This window comes from Cyrtonyx montezumae, unplaced genomic scaffold, assembly GCF_038088225.1.
Source record: "Cyrtonyx montezumae isolate F1298 unplaced genomic scaffold, pur_monq_1.0 scaffold_7, whole genome shotgun sequence".
Taxonomy (NCBI): Eukaryota; Metazoa; Chordata; class Aves; order Galliformes; family Odontophoridae; genus Cyrtonyx; species Cyrtonyx montezumae.
This window is the reverse complement of record NW_027072078.1, coordinates 33,550,297-33,560,349: the sequence shown is the minus strand read 5'-3', so window position 1 is coordinate 33,560,349 and position 10,053 is coordinate 33,550,297.

Genomic DNA, 10,053 nt, shown 5'->3' with positions numbered 1-10,053 from the left:
GTATGCCACATGGGGGTTTAGAGCCCACAGGCAGCAGTCTTAATATCATGGTTGAACACTTGATTTAAGGGAACATCTTGTATGTATTATTTACAGCAGATATTAGACCTCTGCCAGTACCAATGACTGCAGCCCAGAGGATTTATTAGCACCAGATATGCTATTTATTTTGCAGAAATACCATGTAATACTTGAAGCTACAAAATCAGTTTTGAAATAAATAGATCTTAGTATCAGGTGAATGATGGATGAAGGCTTAAGTTCAGACTTGCTCCCTGATAGATCAAGGCAAATAACTGCAACATTAATACAGCCCAGCAGAGGATTTTTAGGATGTGGTCTCTGGTCTGTGTCATGTAGAGCAGTTCTACACAGGGCTTTGGAATCTTACTGTGCTGGAATGGGCTGCACAGGGAAGTGGTGCAGCCACCAACCCTGGAGGTGTTCAAGGAATGTTTAGACACTGTGTTGAGGGACATGGTTTAGTGAGAACTGTTGGTTGGACTGGATGTATGTCTTTTCCAACCTTGGTGATTCTATGATTCTGTAATCACAGAGGTCTTCTGGACTTGAGATGCCTCAGCCTACTTAAATAGACTTAGCTCTTTTTCATTTTCAAGTAGCCTTGAGAGCATTAATTGATTTTGTTAATTGATAGAGCTGAAAGCTTAGGTATGGATGAAGAACCACTCACAGCTGTGAAATGACATGACAGTCTGTGTGTAGGTCTCAGAGTCAAATGGGGGTTATTGAGTTGACATGTTAAAAAACAAATATCATGCAACCTCCCAGCAAGTCGTTCTGTAGTGGTAGGAGGTAGTGTTTTCAATTGGGTTTTAGATTTATCTTTTTTCTGTTTGTTTGTTTGTTTCTAATGATCCTGAAGATGCATAATTTTCCTATTGATATTTGATGTCACTTCTGTTGATGCTATTGACAGATGTTTCAGCACATTTTTTTTTTTTTTGTGTAGGCCACCTAAGAATTAGGGTGCATGCATTTGGCCATGAGTGCAATGTGAACTCATCCACAATTGTGGATCAAGATTGTTTTCTGGACAGGCAGTAGAAGCTCTCAAAATAAAGAGGTTGTTTCTCTGGAAATATTTCTGTGCTTTGAGTTTGTTCCTCACTTTCTCCCATTGATGGGCAACAAACAGCTTTCTCTTGTGAACAAGGCTGTAGCCTGGTCTCACTGCAGAGTTTTGCTGGCATAGCTCTGTTTACTCCAGTAATGAAAAATTCATGCCTCTGGGTGATACCACTGTGCAAAGGGTGAGGATGTGGATGTTTCTGACCAAGGAACTCTTGTCTGCTTCACTTATGTTGATAAAAGCTGATGTTACTAAGCTAGCAGAAAAAATTCCTTCCATAAGCACATGCTACTTTTTACTCTGGGGGCTCTGTGTGTATAGCTATAGGGGTGTACAGAGACTTCCTTGTGCAGGTGAGGCATAATTTATATAGTAAGTATATTTTTCTATAAGTGCTTCAGGTGAACTTAGTAAAAAGTTTAGTTGTGCTGACGCTGCTGTTCTCGATGGTAGCAGTTTGTACTCCTGAGCTGCTGCTGAGGCCAGTTATTTCTTAGTGCATAAGTGCAGTAGCTTCATTTCATAAAGGAGAATGCAACGTGTGCATCACTTCTGCTCTATGCTGTGCTCTTGCAAGCAAAAAAGTGCATCTTTAAGGTTGGGGATGAATAAACTCTTCCGTGTGACACCAAGGACTACCTATGCAGTAAATGATGGCACAGCTTTAGAAAAGGTTTTGGGCAAACACGATGTGGGTCCATGCAGTTTTCTTTCCTCTTTCCTGCTCTGGCTTTTAATTTTTTTTTTTAATTCATTTCTTTTCAGCACATGGGAGGAATACAGCCCATTGAGCACCAGCTAACTAGCTGATTTATGGCTTACTTCCTATCCGCCCCAGTTTAATTAGGATGTTACTATTTCCTGCCCCTCATTACACTAACCCTGATCACTGACACAGAACTGGAAGCAAATTATTATGAAGGCACAGAGGAATACAAGCTGCTAATTTGTTTTGGTCTCCGCTGGAAAATTGAAATTGTACGTACTTATAAAGTGCTTTACAAAGTATATTATGTGGCCTGACAGAGAGCTTGTGCAGCTAACTGGTGCTTTTCAGAGGAGAAAGCTTTTGTTATATTATTAATTATACATAACTGTATGTATATCCATTATATTATCCCTTCCTCCAAGGAAAGAGGGAGTGATTCAGGCAGGCAGGTGGGTGGACAGGCTGTGGACCAGCAGGGCTCTCAGTGTTAGACTGGCTGGGTTAAACCCTGGGTTTGAGCATCGCAGCGTTCACTCAGTGTTTGTTTGTTTTTTTTGTCAGAAAGAAAAAGTGACAATAATTAAATGAGTTCTGTCATTCTACATTATCCTGGGCTGATCCCTGTCCCTGTGGCATGTTGGGGTCCCTCTTCTCTGGTTCTAGGTCATTTTAAAGAAAGGGGCCCCTCAGCTGTGTGTAGCACAGAATGCAGCCATGATACCTGTATGAAAACTGGCTCCTCCACGTGCACAGTGAAGGGTTTGGTAACCAATTTGCTTCCCTTTCCAACTGTTTGGCTGAAAGGGGATTTTCCAAAGAGATGTTCAAAGACTTTTAGGTACCTGACCCTGATTGACTTCTCCCTGATGCACAGCTGCTCTTTCTTTCTTGAGGTGACTCTTCCGCTGCCCATGAGCTGCTGAGCTATCAGGACAGCTGGTTTTGACACAGCATCTGAACCTGTTTTCAGGTATGAGATAATCTGTGGGTCTGAATAGCGCTTGATTTCATGTTAAGAAGAAATCCGCTTTGGAAGAAGGTTTGCACAGTCTTAACAGAATCAAGCCCATGCAAGAAAGGTAGGCTGGCAAAATTCCAGTTCTTGAAGAAAGAAAGCACGAAAGTTCATGAATGTGGACCTGAGAGTAACCACTTCTGAGTGAATATTGGCATTATTTTCTCTGTGATCTACCAGTGAGTCATACAGGGAGAACAGGATCTCAGATCCGGTTTGAAATTCTCCAGCCCGAGATAAGGAATATAAAAACAATATTCAAATTTACAGGAAGGGGTTGAATAATGTTTAAACATTTCTTCATCCTTCCTAGAGAGACTGTGTAAACTTAAACAGCATTGGAAATGACAGCTGAGATTAAAACGGGTCGTCTCTTGCGAATGCTTTCACAATATCCCCACTTCTGTGACCCTGTAAGATGGAGAAAGCCTGCTGCTGGCACGCCGTCAGGGCAGAGCGCGTTTAGGAATGAGTTGTTCACTGCTCAGAAACACAAATGAGGACATCCTCAGAGAGTCTGTGACAGCATGCTGTTTGCTCGTGCTGGTTACAAAAAGGCTCTTTTTTTTTTCTTCTAGAAATACAAGCCAGCCGAGCTGTGCTCGAGGGCTCTCAGGCCTGGTTTGTGCATGATGGATGGTGGTCAGTGCAATGATCTCTGCAGCCTTTCTTCCCTGAGTGTGCACTGAATTCCTGTTCCTTCCCATCATTTTTTCCATCCTTGGTCATTCTCAGAGAGCTGGTGAGGAGAGGATTGGTGTGGAAGAGGGAACAGTGTGCTGAGAATTAATACAGTAATTTCCCACTGGGAAAAGAATCTTTCTGTGCTGTGACAAGTCAAGTAATAATGACATCAGTGGCAGACCAGATTTGTGGTTGCAGACCTTTGTGCTGTTGTGAGCTGTGTTGAAGACATAACAAAGGGTCCCAGGTCCCTGTGCAGATAGGTGTGGGACTGAGCTGACAGCGTCACAGTTTTGGTTTTTTGGTGAACTGTGGAGCTTCCTAAAATGTTTCCTTGTACAGGAACACGTTGTGTAAGAGAGCTTAAGGAGAGTTAACTGCTCCTGTATTAGTTACAGCACATCAGCTATGAACAATGCGCTCAGAGGAGCACCATAGTGCAACCTCTTCTTGCCTTTTGAAAGCACCTTGACTGTGCAAATGCTGCAGGTACCTCATTTATTAAGTGCCTTGGCAATGAGGAAATTTCCTGAGCAGTTCACAGGTAAACGTTTTCTTGGGCTTAAGAACTTTAGACTTCTAGAAACTTTGTGAGCAAACTCAGGAAAAGCTTGTGTGTTCTAGATCTGTAATCATGGAAAGCAATAGCGTTAGACAAAGAATATCTGCAACAGATAGGCATTGTTCATTTTAAATTACACCCGGCTTTCTTAGGAAAGCAAATTAAATCACACTTAACCAAAGAATACAGATAACAGTATTAAGTACAACAGAACATTTTAATTACTAAGGAAAACAAATGTACATGTCTGTAGCTGTAATTAAAGTAGTGCGGAATTTGCTGTGCATTAAGGTGACTTGCATGTCTGCAGTACAGTAATTGGCTTACTTCATCACTGGTTTCTGACTTCACATTATGGTTACTGTGAAGCTGTACAAGAATTCAGTGCTGCTGCAGATGTGTGACAGGTTGTGCACCAGTGCAATTCAGATGTCAACTGTCTTCATCAAGACCCAGCCTCAGAGTTGCAGCTGTGCACTAGGTAAGATGCTGATCACCTCTGAGCTCTCTGGTAGCACTGCACCTTATCCCTGTGGCACTGTGCTGGGTACAGACAGAGACTAAGAGGGAAACCTGTAGGAGTGATGGGAAGAGACTGAGAATGAAGAGGCTAAGCTTATTCCCCAGATCTTGTCTGTGCACCGTTTTCTCCTCTAGCTTCAGGATGCTCAATGGCAGTAATAGTCTTCAAACGTGAAAGGCTGCTGTGAGAACAGAAAAAAACAATCTGTTCTCAGTGCCCCTTGTGTTGGAAGAGTAATGATCTCAGAAAGTCACAGCAAGGAGGAGCTGGCTTAAAAAGTGAGGGGACTGTTCATAATATCAAGATCCATAAATACTGGAAAAAATTCCCTATGGAGGCTATGAAAAGTTAATCCTTAAAAGTTTCAGGGCAGGATAAGGTGAAATGTTTCTGAGGAGCACCACAGTGATGCTTGATAGGTGAACATCTTTGGGTATCTCTTCCAGCCTGGATTCCAGGGTCATGTGTGATGCTGTTTAGGGTGCTAAATGGAAGGCAGTGTCCCATTCTGGAGATTGCCTGGGGAAATCCCTCCTTAACAGGCAGTGTGGTCTGTACTGTGGGCTCAGATGTGTTTGCTCCTGACCTCTCCAAGATGAAGAAGCAAATCCAGTTAGGAAATGATTCCTGAAGGCATAACCAGCTACTGGTCTCTCCTGGGGCTAAGAATACACAGGGCTTAATACAGACCTATCTTTTTTCCTAAAAAAGGAAGTAGAGAAGGTAGGCCTGCCAGTTTACCAAGCCTGACTGGCAGAAAGGTGACTTAATTGGCAGCCATTGGGAAGTCACAATCTGTGTATCAGTAAAGTTTATAATGAAGGGTAGATTATAGTTATTGTATAACCAAGTGATGTATTTGTAAGTTAAATTACATAATAGTGAGGCTTTGATTACATAATGGTAGGGCATCTACCTCAGCAACCTTGTGTACTAAATAATGTATATTTCAGACACCTTCACCTGATAAGTTTCTAGACACAGCTCATTGACACTATGTGGTTAAAATAACCTCGTGATAGAACTGGGATATTCCGTTCAACCACAGAATTAAACAGTAATTAGTAATCCTCTTCCCTTGGGCCATTTTTAACATGTTAATAAATAACTTAAATTTGATTTTCTTTTTCCATAGTGATACCGAGTTTTAAAGCAGATTTCAAACCCATTTAGTGCAACAGATTCAATAATAAAAGTCGTTCTTTTCCTATTTTTTTTTCATGGAAGAAATATGAGGGGGCTGCAAGGGTACCTTGCATGTAAAGCTGCTGAAAGAATTTGAAGCTGTGAACGGTCATGAAAAAGTCAGAACTCTGTTGCCATTCAAGAGAGCCTATGGAGCTGCTTCCAGTATGGGAGCTCCCTTCCTATTTCACAGATAGTTTTCCCGGCTGAAGCACAGAGTTATCTGGGAATTCTGCACTGCGCAACACGTGGTGCTGTGCCCAGAATGGGGATCTCAGTCCCACCAGAGGGGAACCGAGCATCGTGTGTCCTCTGGGCAGCACCAGGAGCCACCTCAACCTGAGAGAAAGGCTTCTCAGCAGCAGAAAGCAAAGGAGAGGGCTTAGCTCACAACATGAGATTTTGCTCCCTAAGCCTCTCTTCAGCACTGGAAAATGTGTCATGGTTATCCAGCTGAGTTAGCGATAACGCCATTCCTCGGTGTACATGCCTGTGATTTACTTTTATTCTCACTACCTCTATGCTCTCGTTTCAAAACTTCTTGATTTTCTTAAGCTCAAAGAAAGCTGCCAGCTGTCTTGGGACATCACCCTGAGCCATGGAAATCTGAATGATTCATTAGCCTCCGAAGAATGAGCTCAAAGCTTGAAACCCTTTTCAGATTCTCAGTAAAAGACATGGATTAGGAGAGATCTCAGTTTCCATCTCCCAGAGAGATGCCAAATTCCCTTCCCTGCTCCTCCAGTTCTTATGCCACTTTTCGACATTGTGCATTAAATAACATGACTAATATTTGTCATGTGTTACTTGTCCTTTTGAGCCTTTTTGGAGGAAGAAAAATGCATTGTCATTTGACTGTGTTTTAGGTTTTCTAAATCTAAGTATAAGTAACAGTGTATGTTAGAGATAGTAGGTAAAAGTGCATGGAGTGTGGTTAGGTTTGCACTGCTCTTCACTTTCAGGGATAGTTTATTTCACTCTTGGGCTAATTCCAAGGAAACCTTACTGTACAGAATGGCTTGGTCTTTGCTTTGTAATGCGCTTATGGCTGTAGCAGCAAATGGTGGGGCCCTCAGAGAGCAGGAGCAAGATTGTGCTGGGAACCTGCTGGCCACGTTTGGTGGGGCTGTGCTGTGGTTTGGTGCCATGGGACAGCCCCGTTCTGCGGGGCACAGGGACATTTCCTGGGCTATCTTTCTCACTTTTGCTCCATCTAGAAGAAACCCCTCAGAGTGAAGCAAAAATCAGGAAGCAAAGAGGACTGTGCAAAACCCCAATCCTTGTCTGGACTAAAACCATAGTATGTGTGGCTCTCCTCTTCCAAAACGCAGATGATCAGTGAAATGAATCCTACAGAAAAAGAAAAACCCATACTGTGTGCTTGTGCCCACTGCTAAAAAGCATCATTGCCCCATAGAAATGTTTCACCAGGTGTTATTTGGCAAGTCTATTGCTGTTTTATTGCACTACAAGTAAGAGAGATGTTAAGGTTGCCAGTGGAAGTTACCCCACCATGTTTGCTGTGTATGTTGCAGTCTTTTGTTCTGTAAACTCATGGATGCTGACCTCCCTCTCTGCATGAAGCAGTGTATGCCTTAATGTGCCTTCTGTGCAAATTATTTTTGTTAGTTCAGCATGTCCCTAATAATCAGTCTCTATAATTTGGTTTTCTCCATTCATTGATTGCCCCAAATATGATTTTGCAATGCAGAGATCCCCTAGTCATAACTACAAAAATGACAGGCAGTACTTTTTGTAATCTCCATATTTGACGCATGAAAGAAGGCTAAATTCCTGTTTGAATAAACAACATAATAAGGTTATTGAGAATAAGACCATTACTATATAAAATTATGTCTAAGTGGCAGATATAATTAACATTGGATTGTAATTACACTAATTACAAGTCACATTAAGATACTCCAGTAATGACAAAGTGAGCACCCTATAATTGAATGGAATAAGCAGGGAAACATGCTGCTCACACTAATTACCTAAATGAGCTAATATGTCTTCAGAGTGACAGTCATGCTCAGTGTTATTACACAGGCGAGACAATTTTTTAAGTTAAAAAAAAAATCCTAATTTCCTTCCTTCCCTCTCTTCAGGACCCATTTCAAATCATCATCAGCTTCAGAATTTCTCTCTTGAGCCAAAAATAGAGAGATCCCAGAGTTTAGGCCTTTTCTAATTTTATTCAGCAAAATAGAAGTTTCAGGGTTACACTGTGATTTTGATGCATTCCTGCTGCTTTAAAAGTAAAGCCTGGCTTGTTCTGTGTTTATTGGTAGGCTCCTCTGACAAGCCAATCCTCTGTGATTTCTTCGCTTGTCTAAATTTGAAACAAACAAAATAATGTAACTTAAGCTCAGTGTGCTCTACGGCATAAAGCATACTTATTTTGTTGGCTCCAGAGAAGCAAATACGGCTTATAACAGTCTGGCTCCAGTTGTGCCCCTGAGAGTGGTAAAATTTGAATTATTCAAGGCAATTAGAGGGAGCATTGCAGTGGAACTCAAATTTCAGCTCAAGCTTCTAAGAGTAAAAACTAATATAAGAATAGGAATTCTACATATTGTGGAAAAAAATGGAGATTACTTTTTTCTTTAAACACCTCCAGCTGTCTGGGTCTCTGCATTGGGAAGAAAAACAACACAGCGGAGCCCTTAAGAATTTAATATAGTTTGTAAGGATAAAAAACGAGAGCCAATGCAATTCATCAGATTGCCAGTACTTCAAACTTATCTGAAGAAGATATTATTTTTCCTTCTTATGCAGTTTGATTCTTAGGGACCTGCAGCACCAGCAATTCCCATTTCTTTTGGTGATAGCCAGAAACGAGGAGCATATGGTTTCTTAGCAATATGTCTGACTGTTGTTGCTTATTTTTATCCCGGGGTGTAGGAGGTTCACTCACAGAGCAGTTTGATGAACTCTTTTCCTATCATCAGGAAAGCCATGAGTTTTGGGGAAACGTCTGGGAGAGGTTGAGGAGGTAGCTGTGTGGGATGGTGTCGTTGAATATATAGATAAGTCAAAACTGCATGACTGCAAATGTCATGTATTTGTGTCTTGGAGACCCAATCTTCTCTGTAGAGAGTGGGAAGAATAAAAAAGGCAATTGAAGCTTGGAAGCTAAGGTCAGGGGAAGAAGTAAGAAAAAAGGAAAGGAAGTGAGTTGATAGGTAAGCTAAAAAAAGGTGAAGGCAAACTATTTCTTTTGTGATTAGGAAGAAGACAGAGAGATTGGCAATTTTCATAACCCCGGCAGGTAGTTCTTTGGTAGTGATGATGTCCAAGTAGAGTGAGGTAACCTGGAACTGAGTTAGGGGGAAGAGATGCAAGGGAGAGAGGTAGAGCTGCTTCAGAAAACCCAGATATAAAGGAGAAAAAAGGAGAAAGGACAGTGGGAAGAGCACAGGTACTTTTTAAGGCTAAGTACATCTTTGTGTTATCAGAGGAAGGAAGAGAAGAGCAAAACGTTTAGAAAAAATCCAAGAGAGGAGAAAGAGCGACCAGGAAGAGAATCAGGACTTGGACTGGAACAAGAGTGAGCTGGTGTGGAAATAGGAGCATTCAAGGAGAAGTAAACATACTTTGTCTGTTGGCCTTGAGGAGAAAAGAATTAGCTCGGGTTTAGATATAATATATATGTTCTAGAAAGTGAAAATTTTATTTGGCTTGCCAAGAATCACCAGTTCAATGGTCCCCTGAATCATCATTCATTGTTCTTACAGACTCGAAATAAAGGATAAACTGAAACATTTGCTTAGACCTTTCCTCTGAATCCACCTGGATTGCCTGTCATCTTGTGTCTGATCTCTTAGGGATTTAATTAGTCATACAAACATATGTATTCTTCCTTGTGAAATAACAAAAATGTCAAAGGCTTGACAGATTGACAGTATATTGCAATCCACACCACCTATGTGTTACACCTAGCTACTGTAGTGACTGTTGGAGCGATCCATTGATCTGCAGATTGGTTTTTACAACTCGCAGGATGACCTTGCTTATGTGAATTCATTCATTAGTTGAAAAAATAAGTAGAAAATTGTTGTCAAAATGTGTAGCAGCATTAAAAAAAAAAAAAAAAAGCCTCTGGTAATGTGGGGTTTGTGATTGAAAGCGTTACCCGCAGAAAGTTACCTGAGAATTTCAAATTCCGGAGAAAATTGTGATTCAAATTCACAAAACCATCAAATGAATAATTTTAACAGATTCTCAGCTCTTCTTAAACAGATGACTGTGTGTTTGCAACTGAATGTTTGATAAATGAAAA